General features: G+C 37.2%; 1 protein-coding gene and 2 non-coding genes across 6 annotated transcripts in view; all 3 read left to right on the forward strand.

The window, feature by feature from the left end:
* Positions 1-21,540, forward strand: part of LOC129745460 (matrix metalloproteinase-2-like) — a 247,357-nt gene that overhangs the window by 94,076 nt on the left and 131,741 nt on the right. The window lies entirely within an intron of this gene.
* On the forward strand, positions 19,766-19,838 carry Trnar-acg (transfer RNA arginine (anticodon ACG)). Its single transcript has one exon. It is a non-coding gene; the product is annotated as a tRNA-Arg (tRNA).
* LOC129750254 (U5 spliceosomal RNA) lies at positions 20,171-20,291 on the forward strand. The gene has a single exon (XR_008738370.1). It is a non-coding gene; the product is annotated as a U5 spliceosomal RNA (small nuclear RNA).

Raw genomic sequence — 21,540 nt, forward strand, 5'->3', positions numbered from 1 at the left:
GCACAAAACCGATAAATCGAGTAAATATTTAACCAAAATTTAAATTAAAAAAAAAAAAGAAATATAGCTCCCATCTTCCGCATTCTGTTCTTTGCTTTTGTATATGTTCGAAAATTCGGCTTTTTTTTGAATATGTAGAACACAGACTCATTCCCATCCGAGGGGCGGAAGAACGTGACAATAGAAGAATTTGATATTTGTTCCGGCCTTTATGTTGGTCAACAGATAGCGATTAGCGATTAGCGCTTGAAGCTTAAAGCGTTTACTTAATCGCACATTCAGCGTATTTCATTAGCGATCGCTAACTTTGAATGAGTTAGCGATCTAATTAGCGCCGCTAATTTTTCAGTTAGCGATGTGTAGTGTATTGGCTTACTGCGTACAGATGTTTGCGGATAAATATCCGTTTGTATAGTGTTTTTGGGATTAATTTTCCACAGCATCGAATTTTTAGCACAGTCGTCAGTTTTCACTTATTTTGTTTTGACCAAAAATCAGTTATTGTGTATGTGTTTGTGTATAATCAGCAAAACTAACTAAATAAACATAACTTTTAGCCCCTGAAGAAGATCCAATAAGGATCGAAACGTGAATCAATACGTCGTTTTCGATAAAAAAAAAAGACTGTAAGCTGTAAAAACTCCACGAAAAAAAATTGTCTACCTTTTCCAATTCGGTGAAATAATAGATGTTTAACTTATATTAACTAAATTGAATTTAAGTAACGAAGAAGAATGATCTTAATGGGTTAAATTCCTATAAAATGGGGAAAAAAAAGAATTTAAGTAAGATATTTCAAAAAGCCAAAATCAAATCATTTTGAAGGCTTCAATAAATTTGTTATATGAAATAAATAAATTTTTTATCAAACTTTCTTCAGTTATGTAAGAAATACTTGTCTTTCCAAATTGAAAAAAAACTGTATGAATTTTACTTTTTTCTATCATGCACCATCATCATCATCACTATCAAAATATAATTCCTAAGATGAAAAAGTATTCTGTATAAACAATTTCAGAATCAGTTTTTTTTTCTCATGTAGATTTGTTAGTTATTCAGTTATCAATGATTGATTTAACTCAAAACTGATGCATTTTTAATCTTATAAACTTCCTTTTTTCAATTTATTGACCTTTTAAGGGAAAGTTATTTGCTTTTAGTAAGCACATTTCAAGATTCAGGCGAATAGAAAGTTAGGAGAAATAAAAAAAAAATCAAAATGAGCGAGTAGAATTAGTAGATAGAAGCATTTTCATCACATGTCATCGATTTGTTCCTCATGGAGCGAATTTTCATTTTCATAATCTTGAGATGTTCTTACTAAAAGAAGATAGCTTTTATCGATAAGGCCGATAAATGAATAAGTTTGCCTTTATTTTTCTACTCTTAGAAATCAAAATATTCAGAACTTGAAATTTTAAATTTTTAAAATTTTAAAATCTATATATATAAAAAGCAATTTCTGTATGTTTGTTTGTTTGTTTGTTTGTTTGTCCTCTATAGACTCAGCCGTCTCAAGAGCTAGAGAGCTGAAATTTGGCATGGATACTCATTAGGACCAGGAAGGATGAAAAATGTTTTCAGATTTTTGGATGACCCCTTCTGAAGGGGGTCGTCCATACAAGACAAATATAGTTTTCGCGATATTGATGTTATTTTTCGTCGGATCGTGTTGAAAATTTGCACATGAATGTGTTGAAAGACGAGCAATCGATTTCAGGTGTCAAATTTTTTGTAAGGGAACAGAAAAAGGGGTCGTCCATATTAACTGTTAGTTGTTTTTGCGATACAGTATTGTTCCGATTTTGTCAGCCCCATCTTGAATTTAGGGCTGACAAAACGGGGTACCTGACAAAATCGGGAAAAATTTTTTTCTTGAAAATAATTTCAATTTTAATTTGATAATTGTCCGTTTACTTGTTATTTCGATATTTTATGACCGTGATAAGGGGTGACATTGACCCCTTTTCTTTATTTTTTACCCTTCTTACAAAGAAGGGTATACATGTCGCTTGAAAATCCAACTTTCGATCCGAGGCCCGGAGGGCCAAGTGTCACATACCATTCGACTCAGTTCGTCGAGATAGGAACATGTCTGTATGTGTGTATGAGTGTGTATGTATGTGTGTATGTGTGTGTGTTACAAAATAATGTCACACACGTTTCTCGATGACCGCTTGACCGATTTGAGTTCTTGAGGCGTCAAATGAAAGGTCTTGCAAATAGCAAAATGGAGGACCTGTTTAAGAACTCAACCCTAAGTGATTGTTTACAAACACCCTTCATACAATGGATTGTGTACATACCATTTGAAAAACCGTTGTTGCATAGCTGCAGGATTGATATGCAATTGCAAAAAGGTTGAATTTGTTGATCACATAAGTTAGATCACTTTAAACTTAATACATCTTGAACACGTGTTGACAGCTCACTGTTGCCAAAATTACAGAAATGCTTCATGATTAGGTGTCAATATTTAACAACCTCTTTCTGCTTCCAAGCGCCGGTGAGGTAAGTTCTAAACGCCAAATAAAATATGAAAATAATGTTTCCTAATACATACGCTTACCAATTTTTCCGCAGTAATATCGGAAACACCATCAAGAACCTTCTAATTTTAAAAAGCGTTACCATTAACAGCTAAGCACTGTGTGGAGCAAGGTGTGTACTATCCTAAGTGCTTCAAATTGTATGGTTTTCAAAACAGATGGCTTTTTTTTAAACAATTTACAGATGTCTCCAAAAATAGTGGCTATTGAGAAAAAAACGAAACTCGCTCAGCCTTAAGGAAAAAGTCAAAATCCTTCGGAATCTTGAGGACAAGGTTGCGAAGAAAGCAGACATCGCGAAGATGTACAACATCCATCCAACAACCGTCAGAAAAATTCAAAAGAATGCTGACTCCATACTTCGTGCGGCATCCAACACCTCGTGTCGTCTTGGTAAGACTTTCAAATACGTTTAGACAGGTGCGCATAAAAATTTTGTTTCTTTGGTTTCTTAACCAACGACGCCTGAACAAAACAGTTTCTTCGACCATGCTCAATGCTCATAGTCAAAGCTCAAACATTTGCTGAAAGTTGCAACGTCCCAGATTCAATTAAATTTTCACTGCACTGAATAAATAACTTCAAAAAGCGCTTTGTTATCCGCAAGCTTAAAATATGTGGCGAAGCGTTGTCGAGCGAATAAAAAAAAATGTTTCATGAAAAACGACAAATCCACGTGGTTTGTGGATAATTCCCTAAGGGACAATCCATAAACCACGTAGACTCATTTTTGGTCATTTCAGACCCCCCCCCCCTCTCGTATACTTCTTTTGTCCATATAAAATTTCGAAACTTTGCATGGAGGTAGACTTTGGCCAACCCCCCCCCCCCCCCCCCCCTTCCCCCTGAAGTCAACGTGGTTTAAGGATGATTCCTAAGGGCTATCCATAAACCATGTGATCAAAATGTGGTCAAGTTTCAACTTTTTTCCATTCGTCATCAATGAAAACTCTTATGAACCTTCAATCACCCCCAACCCTTAAAATAGCAACCCTTTAAATACCAAGTGGTTAATGGGTGGTCCTCTACGTGGGTCAGGCAGGACAACCCCCAAAAAAACATACAGTGTTAAATGACTGGGAATTTTACTTCAAAAGCGGAAAATTTCAACTAAATTCAAAGGCTGACAAAATCGGGATAAAATGCTGACAAAATCGGGGATAGACAAAATCGGGGGTAGACAAAATCGGGAGCTGACAAAATCGGAACACTACTGTATTGACGTTATTATACATCGTATTCAGTTGAAAATTGGTACACGATAGTTTTGAATGACGTGCAATCGATTTAAGGTGTCAAATTTAGTGTAAGGGGCCGGCAAAAGGGGTCGTCCATATTAAATTTGCAGTATCTTAGTGATATTGACGTTTTTATACAACGGATTGGGGATGAAAATTTGCAAATAGGAGTTATTAGGGACAATCTACCGATTTCACTTATCCAAACTAAAATCAGGGGTCGGCCAAAGGGGTCGTCCATGTTAACTATTCACTGTTGATGCGATATTGTCGTTATTATACATCGGATTCAGACGAAAATTGGTACACGAGAGTTTTTAGAGATGAGCAATGGATTTCAGGTATTCAATTCAGTTTAAGGGGCCGGAAAAGGGGGTCGTCCATATAAACCTTTCAATATTTTTGCAATATCATCGTTATTATACATCGGATTGGGATGAAAATTTGCACACGGTAGTTTTCAGGGACGGGCAATCGATTTCAGAGGTCAAATATTTAGCCAGGGGTCGACGAAAGGGATCGTCCATATAAATTAATGTTTCACTATTTTTAGCAATGTTGACGTTATTATGCAATAGATTGCTTTGCACACGAGAGATTTGAGGGAAGGGCAATCGATTTCAGATATCAAAGATTATTTAAGAGCCCCCTAAAGGGGTTTAGCTTTTTGGCAATAATTGCGTTGTTATGCAATGATTTAGTCGAAATTTATACACCTGGTTTGTGATTCCTGATTTCAAATTTAGTAGCAGACGACAGACGAAGTGATCGTCCAATATTTTTGCAATTATTACTTAACAATGAATCTGGAAAATGCTTGGCAATTGACTTTTATACAAACTGTTCATAACATATTCCAAGTTGAAAGCGAAACGGAGTTCGTATGGGATCAGCTAGTCTGTATCTATTTATATAAAAAGCAATTATCTGTATGTTTGTTTGTTTGTTTGTTTGTTTGTCCTCTATAGACTCAGCCGCCTTAAGAGCTAGAGAGCTGAAATTTGGCATGGATGCTCATTAGGACCAGGAATGATGAAAAATGTTTTTAGATTTTTCGACGACCCATTCTGAAGGGGGTCGTCCATACAAGACAAATATTGTTTTCACGTTATTGACGTTATTTTCCGTCGGATTGTGATGAAAATTTGCACATAAGTGTTTTGAGAGACGAGCAATCGATTACAGTTATCAAATTTAGGGTCAGGGGTCGGCCAAAGGGGTCGTCCATATCCACTGATTAATGTTTTTGCGATATTGGCGTTTTTATAGATCGAATTGTGATGAAATTTGGAACATGAGTGTTTTGAGGGACGAGCAATCGATTTCAAGTTTCGAATTGCGGATCAGAAGTCGGCTGAAGGAGTCGTCCATACCCAACTTTAATGTTTTTGCAATTCTGACGTTATTCTACATTGGATTGAGATGAAAATTTCCGCATAGGAGTTTTGAGGGACGCTCTTTTACTTTCAGGTTTCAAATCTTGACTCAGGGGTCGGCAAAAGGGGTTATTATCTTCTCACTGTTTTTACGATATTCTCTTGATTGAGCATAGAATTGTAATGAAAATTGACACATGGGAGTTTAACAGAAAAGATAACTGATTTCAGGAGTCAAATTTTGAATCGTGGTAAAAAAAAGGTCCATGTTAGTTGCTCACTGTTTTTGCGATATTGTCGTGATCATGCATCGCATTGAGATGAAAGTGTTCAGATATTCACTGTTCACTGTTTTCAAGTTCCTGACGTTATTTTACAAATAATTTGAAAAAAAAAAAAATTGCACAAGGGAGTTGTGAGGAACGTAAAATTGGTTTTAATTATCGAATTTCGGGCCACGGGACAGAAAAAGAGGGTTTCATTGAAGGCACAGTGTTTTGTGCAATAATTTTGTTCGAGGCAGTTAATTGATATCAATTTAAGTGTGAAGTGTGAAGGTCAAGCAAAAGAGTCGTGCACATAAACAAATAGGACATGTTTCTGCCATAATGTCTAGATTTTGCAACCGATCGAGAAGAAAACACTCTCACATAAATTTTAATAAAAATCCAATCAACCGTTTAATTTAAATTTCAAGTAATAGTAATAATAGCGACTTTAAACACTGTTGAATTTTTCCCCCAAAATTGTTGAAAGAATGTTTCGAATTCATTTTCTAAACTCATTTTGAGGTACCAATGATTTAAAGCGAAACGAAGTTCGTACGGGATCAGCTAGTCTATATATATAAAAAGCAATTTCTGTATGTTTGTTTGTTTGTTTGTTTGTTTGTTTGTTTGTTTGTTTGTCCACTATAGGCTCAGCCATCTTAAGAGCTAGAGATCTGAAATTTGGCATGGATGCTCATTAGAGCAAACGCACCAATGAGTGAGTATACGCGGCCCGGTTTTGCTCATTTCAGCGGCCCGGTTTTAGGATACACACTCTTTCGCGCACCAGTTGGGTGAGCATCGCGGGCGAGTCTTAACTGTTACACTGAAAAAGGGAATTTATTTATTTATTTATTTATTTATTGGGTTTATATCAACGGATCACGTATTGATCCTAATGATTAGACTTAAAAGTAACATTAATATAAATTAACAGAAAAGTATAAACTACAGACTACACAGTTCTTAACATCGCTAGAATTCTTCTTTTAAACGTATTCCTGGAGATATCAAAGTCGAAGAGCTCTGAAAAACGGTTGAATATCCTTGTAATACCGATCAGGACACTATTGGCTCCATAGTTGTTCTGGCGAAGAGGAATGTGAAGCTGAAGGTTCCGATTTCTTAGTCCTGGAGGTCGTACGCACAGGTTGATAGTTTCCAGCAGCATGGGGCAGTCTATATTCGAAGCCAGAAGATCGGAGACAAATAACGCTCGAATGGTAGCTCGCCGGGCTTGGAGCGTGTCCAAAGATATGAGGTAGCAACGATTCTCGTATCGTGGAAGGCGGAACGGATCTTGCCAATTCAAGCGTCTCAAAGCGTAACGTATAAAGCGTCTTTGGATGGCCTCGATTCGATCAGCACCATTCTGATAATAGGGACTCCATACAGCAGATGCATACTCCAAAGTTGAGCGGACAAGGCTACAATAGAGACTTTTCAGGCAGTAAATGTCTTTGAAGTCTTTAGTCACGCGAAAGATAAATCCCAAACTTCTCGATGCTTTGTCGACTACATAATTAGTGTGCGACTTAAAGTCCAACTGTTGGTCAAGAATTACACCTAAATCATTTACTTGTTTTGCTCGAGCAATTATCTGGTTTCCAAGGAAATAATCAGCAGTTACAGGAAGCCGTTTACGGGAAAAGGTGATGACAGAGCATTTTTTGCGGTTTAATGGCAGGCAGTTGTCATCGCACCATTTGGCAAAATTGTCAAACTGTCGCTGTAAAAGTACAGTATCTCCAGAACATTTTATAGTGTAGAAAAGCTTCAGATCATCTGCATAGGCGAGTTTTGGACCGTCAAGTAGTAAAAGCACGTCATTGAAGTAAATCAGGAACACTACTGGGCCTAGATGGCTGCCTTGAGGCACGCCTGATGTGGCAGAGAATTGTTTGGAACATGAGTTACCAGATCTTACAGAGAATTTGCGTCCAATGAGGTAACTGCGAAACCAATCTAATAAGGACCCGCAAATTCCCAGCCTTTCCAGCTTCGCAATAGCTATTTCGTGGTTCACTTTGTCAAAAGCGGCCGACAAATCAGTATAAATGGCATCGACTTGAGAACCGGCAGCAAAACTGTTTTGCACGAATGATGTGAATGTCAATAAGTTCGTAGTCGTAGAGCGCTTGGGCATAAATCCATGTTGATCATTACAAATATATTGCTTGCAAAACGAGAAAATTGGGTCGAAGATAACGAGTTCGAACAATTTAGCTACAGCACACAAAGCCGATATTCCTCTGTAGTTATGAGTATCCCTTCTTTCGCCTTTTTTGTAAACCGGGAACATAAAAGCATTCTTCCACAACGACGGAAATATAGCTTTGTCAAGCGATGCGTCAAATATGCGTTTGATAGGAATTACTAGATGAGGCATGAAGCATTTCAAAAAAGTAGCTGGTATGCCATCGGGGCCCGGGGAAACAGAATTTTTCAGTTTTACAGTCGCCTTCAGAATAGTGTCTTCACCAAAAGAGATGTTGTTTAAAAGAGTATTCAAAGATGGAACGTTTCTAGTTGCACTAGCTATTTGTTCTGGGGAAATAGATCCGGAAGTGAAGACGCTAGAAAACTTTTTAGCAAAAAGATTGCATATATCGTGGTCCGACGATGCCGTCTCGTCATCAAGAAACAGGTTAGTTGGTAATCCCGACTCTTTCCGCTGGTCTTTGACGTGTTTCCAAAAAGACTTAGGGTTTTGTTTAAAATTCCGTTGCAATCGAGATAAGTAATTCTGGTAGCATTTGGCGCTGGCTTTTTTAAACGCTGAATTCAGCTTACGAAATTCATCCTTTGAGGAGGGTGATTTGAGCCTGTTGTAGGTTCGAAGAGCTTTGCGCTTCATAGTTTTCATGCGTTTCAAATCTTTGGTAATCCAAGGCGCTCGAGCATTTTCGGCAGCAAGACGTTTCGGCACATGTAGATCGATTATGTGATTTATGATGTGTGTAAATTTTTCTGCTGCAGCATTGGGATCGGATCGATCAAGCTCAGCTTCCCAGTCAACAGAGTCAAGCTCGTGAGAAATAGCCTGGAAATCAGCGTTTTTAAAATCATGAAAGAAAGATGTCGGTTTCTCTGAGCGGGAATTAAAAACGGAAATCTGCATTGAGATCAGCAGCGCAGGGTGGTGACGAACACACTTGACTAGAGGTGCAGGCGCTGATTCAACCGTTATTGTCTGGAGCCCATCGTTAGCGAAACATAAATCAAGCATTCGACCATTTTCATTCACAACGCGATTGATCTGGCGAAGAGTTGCGGTGCTTAAAGCGTCGATAATAATGTTTGAGGAAGTTGAGAATGAAGAGCATGTAGGGTCAGGATACAGAAAGCCTCCCTGCGATGGGCACCACTTTATGCCCGGAAAATTAAAATCGCCGATGACCAAGAGGTCGTCTTCAGGGCAGGTTAAAGACAGTATTTTTTCAAGGCTCTGAGAAAAACATTCAGCTAAATTCATATCTCGCACGCAATCAGGGGGCAGATATACAACACAAACGTAGAGTTTTCGGTTACCTAAGTTTATGCAGGTCCACACAATTTCCAAGCACTCAAAGGATGGATCGTTGATAAGCACGGCAGAGAGGGTTGATTTAATGGCTAGTAAAACACCGCCTCCTGTTGACTTCCGGCTGTTACGTGGGCCCCTATCGCAACGGAACACTGTATATTCAGAACCAAAAATCTGACTAGAAATAGTTCTGTCGTCCAACCAAGTTTCAGTGAACGCGATGATATCGTAACAGCAACTCGAAGTGGCCAGTAGATATTCGTTCAGACAAGAATTGATGCCGCCGACGTTTTGATAAAAAATATTTATATTATCAAGCGCTCCAAAATTCATACTGGGCTGTCGATCACTGAAACGGAGGAATCCATCACGAAGAGAAGAAAATTCGAAAGCTGAGTACTTGCCTGGAATTGCAGGCTGGAGAGCCCCTTCACCACATTCGAACTCAGGGCCGGGACGACTGATGTCGATGACTGGAATCAGCGCGACTGAGTCGAGGGGATCGGGGTACTCCAAAAGGCCTGATACGTTGCGTCCCGGTGCTGGAAACCCAGAAGAAACGTCGCTAATCCACGGTGCTTTGTTGATGAAATTCAGTCGATGAATGAGAGGAACCAAGCTGCAAATTGAATGACAGTCACTGGGCGAGTCGGGAATAGAAATGGAAAAATACTCGCCTGAATGCACAGGCTGGAGAGCCCCTTCGCCTTCTTCGAACACAGGGCCGGGACGACTGTTGACGCTGGCTGGAATCAGCGCGACTGTGACGAAGGGCTCGGGGGCCTCCATTGTGCTTGCATCGGTGCGTCCCGGGGATCCATTCAACAGGCGATTGTCGTTAATTTCGACCACGAAATTGACCATTCTGGTCGTGGTTGATGAACTCCCGAAAGCTCAGCCCAGTGGGCCAGGTTTCAGGATCCAAGGCCTTAATCTTTAAAACGGGATCAACACCAACTTTGAATGAAACGAAGCGCATGGTGCTCACATCGGTACCTTTGGATACGAGTTTCACCACTTGCGCCTCATCCGTCAGCAGGTTAGCCTTGACCATCGAAGCGACACTGTCTTCGCTCACATCAGGTTTGATGCGCGTGATGTAGAGCCAAAAAAGGTTTTCGTTCTCGTTGGTGCATAGAGGAACCGAAACAACATCAGCAGAGGACTGTCTGGCACCCAGTTTACAAGGTTCGCTTACCGGTGGGTCAGGAGCTCTGAATCGTTTCAGGGCACGGCGGTAGTCGAGACGAGCTGGCGTTAAAGTTGGTATCGGCGTAACTGGCGGCTTAGTGCATACATGCTTAATTTCCGATCGTAGCTCGGAGATAGCATAAGTCAGTTGAGCTATTCCAGTTAGCTCAGGACGTGGCGCAAAGGCTAGGCTACGAAAATGGGCATTTTCGAATAGCTCTGCGCAGTCGTCACACATCCAAAAAACGTTTTTAGACAGTGATTTCAGATTTCGAGCTGCGGTGTTAGAAACACTAACACAACTTAAGTGGAATTCTTTACCGCACATTCCGCGACAGACCATGAATTCAATCCCGTTGATCGGGCCCGCGCAGCTAGAACATTGTTTAGCCATATTAGCCCGGCAGGTATGCAACAAGCAGTTCAAAAGCGCAGAAGTTGGTTATAAAATTTGCCTTCAGATGTCAGTACTGTTGCAAAAGGTATAAAAAGAGCTTCGCCGCCTAGCGCCTAGTTACTTTTTATTCCGGTCAACGGCGTTACGATCGCAATGTGGATGGGTATATGCAAGTCTGTTGCCTTACCGCAGCAAAGCAGTTGGAGTCCCAGATGAAATACACGAAATTGGCGCACCTCAATAGATCACATAAACAAGCTAATGTATTGTACTATCGAGCGCGCACGGCAAAGGTAATAAGAGCGTAGAACAACGAATTAAAAGTCCAGATAACACAACGAAATTGATGGTTAAATTAAAAAATCATTCATATTAATAAATTCAAAGCGGCAGTTATTTATTCATTCGAAAATAAATTATTTTTTCAATTGTATTCAAATATTGCACTGTGTTATGGTTAAAAAGATACATTAAATGCTATGCATTGAATTTTTTCCATAGTTTAAAATTTTTTTTAAACAGTTGCCTGATATTTTTTTAAATTAGATTCTTACGAACTCGTTCTGTTTATTTTTAAGAAATTGTACAATATCGTACGTGGAATAATCATGAAATTCAACCTTATATCGATACTCCCTTCGGGCCCTAGAAAAAACCACCCTATGTTTCAGTGAGAGATGTGCTGGCCGTGACTTGGGCCCCATTTTCGAAATATACCTTTTCCTCTTCTAAAAAAAAGTGATGAATAAAGAAGTTCCTTAAAAACCTTATATCGATATACGTTCACAAATGATTATAGTATTTTATAAACTGTTTAGGAAATCTTAACTGTTCTAAACTGTTAAGAGATCTTTAGAAAAATAATTCGCATATGGTGCCACCCAGACAGTCATCAAAAATCCCAAAGCACATTTCCAGTTAAGTTACCATGCGATCATTACTATTTTGTTATTTTAAATTGAATTTATCATGCATTTTATTCAACATTTTGTAAAATAAAGAATATCATCAATAAACATTTAGTAGTCTATAATTTTTCAGTGCATGTTTGCTCTCGCCCCTTTCTTGTGAGCAAATTTGGTGACTTTGTCGGTCCCGACGGCAACGGCGCTATTTTGCTCACCCATATACTAACCCCCGGTGCGGTATAAAAGTGATTAAACTCGTGAGCATTTTCACTTTGCTCGCGATTGCTGCGGATGCCCTTAGGACCAGGAATGATGAAAAATGTTTTCGGAATTTCGGTTGACCCCTTCTGAAGGGGGTCGTCCATACAAGACAAATATTGTTTTCGCGTTTTTCACGTTATTTTTCGTCGGATCGTGATAAAAATTTGCACATAACGGTTTTAATAGACGAGAAATCGATTTCAGGTATTGAATTTTGGGTCAGGGGTCGGCAAAAGGGGTCGTCCTTATAAACTTTTCAATATTTTTGTGATATTGACGTTAGTGAACATCAGATTGAGATAAAAATTTGCGCTCGGGTGGTTTTAGGGACGGGCAATCGATTGCCGGTATCAAATTTTGTGTACGGGGCCAGCCAAATGGGTCGTCCATATTCACTGTACACTATTTTTGTGATACTGACATTATTATACATCGGATACAGATGAAAATTGGTACACGAGAGTTTCGAATGACAAGCAATCCGAATTCAGTGTAAGGGGCCGGCAAAAGGGGTCGTCCATATTAACTGTTCGTTATTTTTGCGATATTGACGTTATTATACATCGGATTCAGATGAAAATTGGTACACGAGAATTTTGAATGATGTGCAAATGATTTCAGGTATAAAATTTTGTGTAAGGGACTGGCAAAAGGGGTCCCCCATATCACCTTTTTCAATTTTTTTGTGATATTGACGTTATTATACATCGGATTGAGATGAAAATTTGCACATAGAAATTATAAAGGACGAACAATTGATTCCAATTATCCAATTCTGGGTCAGGGTCGGCCAAAGATGATGTCCATATTAACTTTTCACTTTTTTTTTGCGATATTGACGTTATTATGCAATGAATCGGTTTGAAAATTTGCATACGGGAGTTTTGAAGGAAGGGCAAAGAATTTCAGAGATCAAAGTTTGGAAAAAAGGCCACCGATCTGCGACCACCGAGTCGAAATTTATACACGGTTTGGAACGGAGTTGGGACGGTCAATTGATTTCTGAATTCAATATTTGTATCAAACAATTAAAAAGGGGATCTTAATAACTGTCAAATTTGCTTTGCAAAAATTACGTGAGTTTGTATCGCATCGAAACGAAAATTAATAAACGGGGGTGTTTTGGCACGGTCAATTGATTTCTGATTTCAAATTTTGTAGCAAACGATAGAAAAAGTGATCGTACATATAACGTGTTCAACATTTTTGCAACTTTTGCTTAAAAATGCATTCGGAATTGCATCTGGAAAATACCTGTAAATTGACATTCATTCAAACTGTTCATGACATATTCTTAATTGAAAGCGAAACGGAGTTCGCATGGGATCAGCTAGTACATATATAAAAAGCAATTTCTGTATGTTTGTTTGTTTGTTTGTTTGTTTGTTTGTCCTCTATAGACTCAGCCGTCTTAAGAGCTAGAGGTCTGAAATTTGGCATGGATGCTCATAAAGACAAGGAATGATGAAAAATGTTTTCAGATTTTCGGATGACCCCTTCTGAAGGGGGTCGTCCATACAAGTCAAATATTGTTTTCGCGATATTGACGTTAATTTTCGTCGGATCATGTGGAAAATTTTCACATGATTGTTTTGAAAAACGAGCAATTGATTTCAGGTGTCAAATTTTGTGTAAGGAGTCAGCCAAAGGGGTCGTCCATATTAACTGTTCGCTGTTTTTGCAATATTGACGATATTATACATCGCATTCAGCTGAAAATTGGTACACAATAGTTTTGAGTGACGTGCAATCGATTTGAGGTATCAAACTCAGTGTAAATAACGGGCAAAAGGGGTCGTCCATATCAACTTATAAATATCTTAGTGATATTGACGTTTTTATACATTGGATTGGGATGAAAATTTGCACATAGGAGTTATTAGGGACAAACAATTGATTTCAATTATCCAAATTAAAAACAGGGTTCAGCCAAAGGGGTCGTCCATATTAACTATTCACTATTAAGGCGATATTGTCGTTATTATACATCGTATTCAGATGAAAATCGGTACACGAGGGTTTTGAGGGACAAGCAATGGATTTCAGGTATTAAATTCAGTGTAAGGGGCCGGCAAAGGGGGTCGTCCATATTAACCTTTCAATATTTTAGCAATTTCGTCGTTATTTGACATCGGATTGGGATGAAAATTTGCACACGGTAGTTTTTGGGGACGTGCAATCGATTTCAGACATCAAATGTTTTGCCAGGGGTCGACGAAAGGGGTCGTCCATATTAATTAATTTTTCACAGTGTTTAACCATATTGACGTTATTATGCAATGGATTGCGTTGAAAATAAGCACACGGGAGTTTTGAGGGAAGGGCAATCAATTTCAGATTTCAAAGATTGTATTAGAGGCCACCGAAAGGGGTTTAACTTTTTGGCAATAATTGCGTTGTTATTCAACAATCTATTGAAAATTTATACACGGGGGTATTACTTAACAATGAATTTGGAAGTGTATCTAGAAAATGCTTGGCAATTGACTTTCATACAAACTGCTCATGACATATTCCAAGTTCAAAGCGAAACGGAGTTCGTATGGGATCAGCTAGTTTCTGTATAAAAAAGAATTTTATCTCTGACTTTAATCAATTGTATTTTTTTTTTATCATATTGAATATTTTGCAACTAATACATTTCAATCATCATTTATGTGCTTTCATTAAATTGTCTTAATTTCAAAATGGAAAACCATGTTAATAAAAAATAAAGATAAATAAATAATGAATTCAAAATGGATTTTTTCCTTATAGAAAATTCACATTTCAAAACGTGTTTCAATTTTTTTTTTTAATTTAAGATAAAACAGAAGAATTTTTCAATCAACACTTCAATTGAAAATGAAGTAAAAAATGTAAATTAATATGGTTAATGATAAACAATTTGCTTAACAACTTTTAGTCATGGTTAACTGGCCTGACCGGAAAAAATATTTTGAAATTCGGATTTAATTTCTTTTTTAATTTGATGTTTTGTTTCATCTATCTATTTCTTTGCACTGATTCTTATGAATAAAGCTGATTCGAAATTTTTAATTTGCATTCGCTTTCTGCATTTTGAAAATATTGAATTAATATATATATATAGTTCAGAATAAGAATCATTATTTTGAATAATTGAATAATAACTTACCGGAAATAGTATTGATTTGAAACTTTGATACTGATTTATTTTGTATCGTATCTGTAAATGTCTTTTAATTGGGTATTTTTGGTATTATTATTATTCTCACTCAAATTTTCGAATTCTGAAACTCGCTCCACTGTGAAGAATAACTCAAATGTTATACATTTTTTAAAGAAACTTTACTCTACATAATTGTGTACAACACTTTCGATAACTACAAGATACTAAATATGAAGAATTTGGTAAAATCGTTTCTGAGATAGAGAATGCCAAATTTTGGTGTTTTGGGCTCAACTTTCATCGTGGTCCTTAACGGAATATCTTATCCAAAATTCCTAACATCATTTAATGAAGCGTCCAATTTAAATTACAAATTGCACATATGTATTAAAAGCATTAGAAATTGGAACTCCGATTAGCGGACGATATCTGCAGACTGCAAAGGAAGTGAAGTCAGAAATTCGTTGTTTACTTTAGAGAGATTTGTTGAATCGTTGAATCTTTGAATAATGAAACTTTCAACAAATGCGTTAGTCTAGTTACGAGTTTTAGGGTTTACCTTCTAATGTTTGTTAGAATTTGACATAAAGAGTCTTTCAGAACTTTTAGAACTTTTTAACGAATATTTGACTGGGTTTGACCAGGCCAAACTTAGCACCATCGCAATGAGAAAATTTCGAAACAGCAGATTTTGAAACTCGTTTAAAATACGCAAAAAGCTAATAGGATTGACGGAAATTAGTTTCATGGATTTGAAATTACTAATTCTGGTCCTTAAAATTAATAAATTTTGTTTCTTGTGGCCTGGTAGGAATGATCCGTACATTCAACATAAGTTTCTTAAAAAAATCCTGAAGGCGTTAAATTCGGTTTGGTCAAATTCGTTCATGTGACCGCGAGAAAGAAAGGAAAATTTTGGTATCATTGTGGATGTATGGATAAATTAAAGGTTTTTGGTCTAAATTCGCACAGTAAAATCAAAACAGTTTTTGAACTGAATTCATGCCTTGATAATCATTCGGTTTCCTTGAGCGTTAGCGTTTTAGAAAGTTCATGACATACATACACACGATTTCACTTATAATTTAAAAAGTCCTTCTTTGTGACTTGAGAATATTTATTTTCAACGGTTTTTTTTTATACAAAACGGGCCATTTAATGAAAATGAATTTTAAATTAATACACCTTTTTATGATATTCATTCATGCTTTAAGTATTTACAGCATTTGCGATGAAACAAAATCTTCCCATTTTTTTTTTCAAATACCTACCTCTATTTTTTATGTTTCTGATGGGAAATAACTTGTTTTCTTGAATATTATAAAAAATTTAAATTGGTTTTCTTGTTGGCAAGATTTAAAAATGCGAAGAATAAGGGCCGGTTAGTGCAAAATGTTTTGAAATTTAACTTCTTAAATATGCTATAATTTTTTGTTACGTAGAAAAATACAATTAAATCACTTATTAAAGATAGAAAACTGGTTAATTGAGCTTTTGTGACTTTTTTTTGTTTTTGATAATCGGGATTTTTTTGAGAAAAATGGGGAAAATCAAAAATTGAAATTAAACGGCCACCCTGCAAATTGTGTTTCAAATTGAAACTTTCAATACCACAGGACGATAGGAGGATTTATCGCATATTTGGTCAGGCGTTTCAGTCTGTAGTCTGTAGTGAACGCCTGAATTAATTTTCAAAATGCAAGAATGACTTATGTGGCACCGAAAAACCAAATACAATTAACTCAGATCAATAGCTGAAATTAGTTGGTGTACTTTTAGATTTTTCTTATTTGTGAAATAATGGAGCGTTGTTTATGAAGAACCAAAATTCAGAAATAAATTTTATACACAGAATTCAAAATTAGAAGTAAGAATTCGAAATTTTGTAGTACAAACAGTTTTGGTTTCTTTTGCCTGATTTTTTAACCTCTTTTTTTTTTTTGTTTCTGGTATCTGAGTTAGACTTTTTATGTTTAGGTTTCTTGCTGGGTCATTTTTAATTTTCAAAATTTCCAGGTTATAAACTTCATTCATCGCTTAGAATTTTGGTAACTCTACAGACAGAATCTTCGATGGAACTTCATCCTCTTATTGTTGTCTTAGTGTTAAAGCATCTTCTTGCTTCTTCCTTCTATTATATATTTCCGTACTGCACCCGACTTCATAACAGTTTCATTCTTTCTGCTCCTTATGATTTCCTGCACCCAAATGCAGTCGGCCACTCACTCACTCTGTCAGTCAGCGTAACGGACCTTCTTCTTCTATTCATATGTGTTTTGACAGTTGGCCATAATTTATGGGACCACCCCTCATCGCGCAGCGCCTCCGTGATCTTCGGCCAGTCAATGATGGGTGCAATGAGTGCTTTACTTTGTCCTGGAGGAAAATTTTGTATAGGTACCTACCTCCTGAACCTATGGCTAAAAATGCAACACTTCCTATAGGAATAGGATGCATTCGTTCGAGGGCTCAACAATGTTGTCTGTGTCTAGCTAGCTGCTAGTGTCAGTCAATACAATAATGCTAGGGGGATTAACACAGTTGAGAAGAAAACAAGGAAAGACCCCTTACGGGGATGATTGTTTCCTCTTTTCCCATGGGCACATGTCATCAGTAATATTCGACTGATGATGAGGGACGTCTGCCTACATGCCTGTGCTTTGAGTAATGACCCTCGTTCCTTTGCTTTGATGAAGTTCCCCCAATAGGAATTATGGACCCCTGCCTGCCGCCGAAGATGAGAAATTGCATAATCCTACTGGATGTCATCAACAGTGATGCCACATTTCTATCGGTATTTTATAACCCAAAAAAATCTTTAATCGGTATGTAAATCCTAAAAATCGGTATGAAAATCGGTATTTGAGGTTGATATTCAAAAATGCTTACATTTTCAACTTTCTAACGTATTTTTCTTTAAATAGAAGCTTGCAATAAACAAGTCTAAGAACTTTTATGAAATTTCATTTTCAGTTCAAAACTAGCTTACTCAATAGCTTCGTTCAATCGTTAGTAAAAATCGGTTTCAACTGGTTTCTGTCAACTGATAGATGTTCAACGAGCCAATGTTTTGGTCGAAACAAGTCAGGTCGTTGTTCAATGGAGCGAGTTGAAACTAGTCGAAACCAATCCAGCTCGGCAGCAGGATTAGTTTCGACTTGGTAGAAATCGGTCGAAGTCAATTGGAAAGAGACAGGTGATCAACTGTCAATCCATTTCTACTTGTTTCGACCCGTTTCGACTAGAGTTGATTGAACAGACATAATGTGTTTTAGCATATATTATTGCATTTTCTCTGTAACTTGGTACTAGGTAACATTAACACTAGTTCACACAAAATGAAGGTTTATTTAATTTTAACAGAACATTATATTTGTAATGACTTGTAATTTTTTGGCATATAAATTAAGTAAAAACTTGAGACTTTGATGTTTGACTAATTAAAGTGGAATGTAAATTTGATAAGGCAATAGAACCAGGTCAACCTGAAGGAAATTTTAATTTAGTACTTACAAATCCAATGGCTTTTTGATGTTCGAGGTAAATATGGGCCCAAGTTGATGTTCTTCGTTTTATTGATGGATTTTCTCCAATCTTGCCATTTCAGCTTTTAGTATTAGATATAGTTTTAGCGATTAGAAAAAGAAATGATTGCAGAAAGTTGGGAGAATTGTTGCTTAAATTTTTTTTATTGCCAATTGAAAATTAATTTTATTTTATGAAAAATCACGCATTAGTCCTATCCAAGAATTTTATGCGAAAATAAATGAGAAATGTGCTCTAAAAGAAGGTGTTCTTCCGAAAAAGATTAAAATACACATAGTTTTACTTTAACTTTATTTCAATTTATTTGGCTAACAAGATGCAGAAGGATTGAAGATTACACCTATAATATTACATACCGTGTATCTGATTGCACTTCAAATCTCGATATACCTCATCTGGCGACGAGTTGAACAAGGGTTATATTCAAATGGTGTATGTATTTCCTTAAAAAGTTAGCATCTCACAAGACAAGAGCTTTAAAGCGATCGTCAATTGAGATTGATTATAAGAAACTTCTATTGGCAGTCGCAGAAGGTGAAATATTAGCCTTGAGCTTAGTCCATTGGCTTTGAGGTTGAGTACCATAATAGTGCATCATTTGACAGAACAAAGGGACAAAACAGCACAAACAACTGAACGAATTATGAGAGTGAGCCGTGGAGATATTTGCAGAATACTTTAAAAGTTGTACAGATCAATGTTACGCCACGCCACGCCACGCCAGCTACCGAACTTTGTCTTCTTTCTACGGGACCTTTACGAGGATAGCTTGAATGAAGTGGGAATGTTGAAGTGGAATGAATTTTGAGTTAAAATCTTAAAATCGGTATGAAATCGGTATGTTTTGCCAAAAATCGGTAATCGGTATATACCGATTCTTGGTCAAAATTTTGCTCAAAAATCGGTATAAATACCGGAAAATCGGTATGTGTGGCATCGCTGGTCATCAATCACCCCCGGTTTGATCAGAATGAGTTGATTACAATTGGAAGAAAGTGTCCCTAACTTGTTTGCAATTAAATCGGAATTAGATTTACAACTCTAGGTATGTTTTGTTCTAGAAATAGGTTCACCGTGATAGTTTTCGATGCTAAATAAGAATGTTGGCGTTCTCAGCTTGGAGGTAAAGAAATATTAATCAAAGCTACGCTTTACGTAATCTGTGAGGTTACTGTGTTTTGTTTTTCTAGACGTCGCGTTGCGTCTTTTGCTCTCTTCTATCAACACGGTGCGCGAGGTCATGACAACGCTGAACGCCGTCTACCGAAGTGATCCTATTTTAAAAACTAAATCACTTTTAATCGTGGTCCGTTGGTCGAGTTAGGTCACACCTATCGTTGTGTGATTGTTAACTTGCCAGTCTTTCGTTAACAGGGTCCTGTGGCGCAATGGATAACGCGTCTGACTACGGATCAGAAGATTCCAGGTTCGACTCCTGGCAGGATCGATCTTTTATTTTAGCGCGAGTAAAAATTTACAAGTCGGTATTATGATTTTGTGTAATCGTTTTTTTTTTGTTTGTACCTAAAAACTTCTCGAGGCTTAAATCTTTATTCGTTACAGGATGCTTAATGACTTTCGAATCTGGAAGAAACCAAAAGTTGATCAATTCATCCGTCGCTTTCTGTTTTTACCTTTTCTACCTACCTCATATATTCGCAAACGTTGGGTAAACGTTTCTCGATCTTCTCAGACCAGCCTGGTTTGGTCCGCATTTCTGCCCATCGCTAGCTAAGCAAGCAGCTTGTTGGTGGGGTCGTTTGACGATCCATTTTCAAGTTACTCTGATCTCTCTTCAAAACGTCGAATAAATCTTTCGCCTTTTACTAAAGATTTCCGTGGAGAGGGATACTCTAATGAGTCTACTCTGATTTTTGTGATACCTGATCCTAACGGGTCAGGTCAGAAACTTAGATAAAATTTCATATTTAATTTCACATCAACTCAAATTAACGCAATTTCTATAACTAAGAATTATTACTTTAGATTAGTTTTAAGTAAGGTGGTTGTGGGAGAATTCTAGTACACGATACTATTACATTTATGTGGGTGAAGTCAGAGACAAGGTCGAAATGGGAAGAAGAATGGCTTATACCGTATTTTTTTTCACCTGGAGGCAAACTAGAGGCAACCTAGGTTCGCTCTAACTGCTGTCATCGTGCTCATTTATTGCTCGAGAGGCAACCTAGGTTCGCTCGAAAAAGGGACGGAGTCGCCCTGAGAAGAAAGTCAGTTTTGCGAGAAGTTCACCAATACTCTCAACGTTGTTGTCAAAACATTAAACAGCTGTTTTTGGCTGACAGCAAAACAGTTGAAATAATGAACGGGAAAATGATTATTGCCGCGATTTTGAACCTCTCAGCCAAGCAAAATCGTATTATCTGCTGTCCAGTGCAATCCTGACACGAAAAAAGGCAATCCGGATGTGATGAACCGAATGAAGAAATCCAGAAGGGAGAACAAAATGACAGCTGCATGTAAACATTGCGCTCGTTCTCACGCACACCTACGTATGGAATAACTCGAAACCCGAAAGTCGTTTTTTTATTCTGACAATTCCAGAGCCAAATCCGGAATTGAAAAAAAATACGCCATTAGTAATCGGTAACTATTCTTGAGAAGAATAGAAATCAACACTCTACGTTGGAACGATCGGTGTCAACCTTGCAGATTTTGTCTGGATCTTCCAGACTTTTTGAACTTCTGCCAGGCATTTTTTCAGGTTTCCAGACTTCCATACTTTTGACATATCTTCCAGATGATTGAGTAAATTTTTAAGATTAACTATCTTGACGCAGGGCTGATAGTAAAACCTCGAAAAAAACATTCTGTTACACATATCCAAAATTTTTCCACTTGATGTTAGACATTCATTTCTGAATTCTGAATACTACATTTCAAGAAAGATTAAACTGATTTCAGGGTTCGGGTTCTCTTTTTTTTTTTTCTAAATCTCAATTGTATTTCTGTTTTCATATTTTGCACTACGTATCTTGTTTTAAAATTTCATCATTCGAAAATAGAATCGAAAAGGTGTTTTTAAATTGCTATTCAAATTTTGTTTTGCATTTCATTCAAATTTTATCCATTATTTTTAAAACTCATATGACACATTCCACTGTGACGTGAAATCGCTTTTCCGGACTTTT

This window comes from Uranotaenia lowii, chromosome 2 (genome assembly GCF_029784155.1).
Source record: "Uranotaenia lowii strain MFRU-FL chromosome 2, ASM2978415v1, whole genome shotgun sequence".
Taxonomy (NCBI): Eukaryota; Metazoa; Arthropoda; class Insecta; order Diptera; family Culicidae; genus Uranotaenia; species Uranotaenia lowii.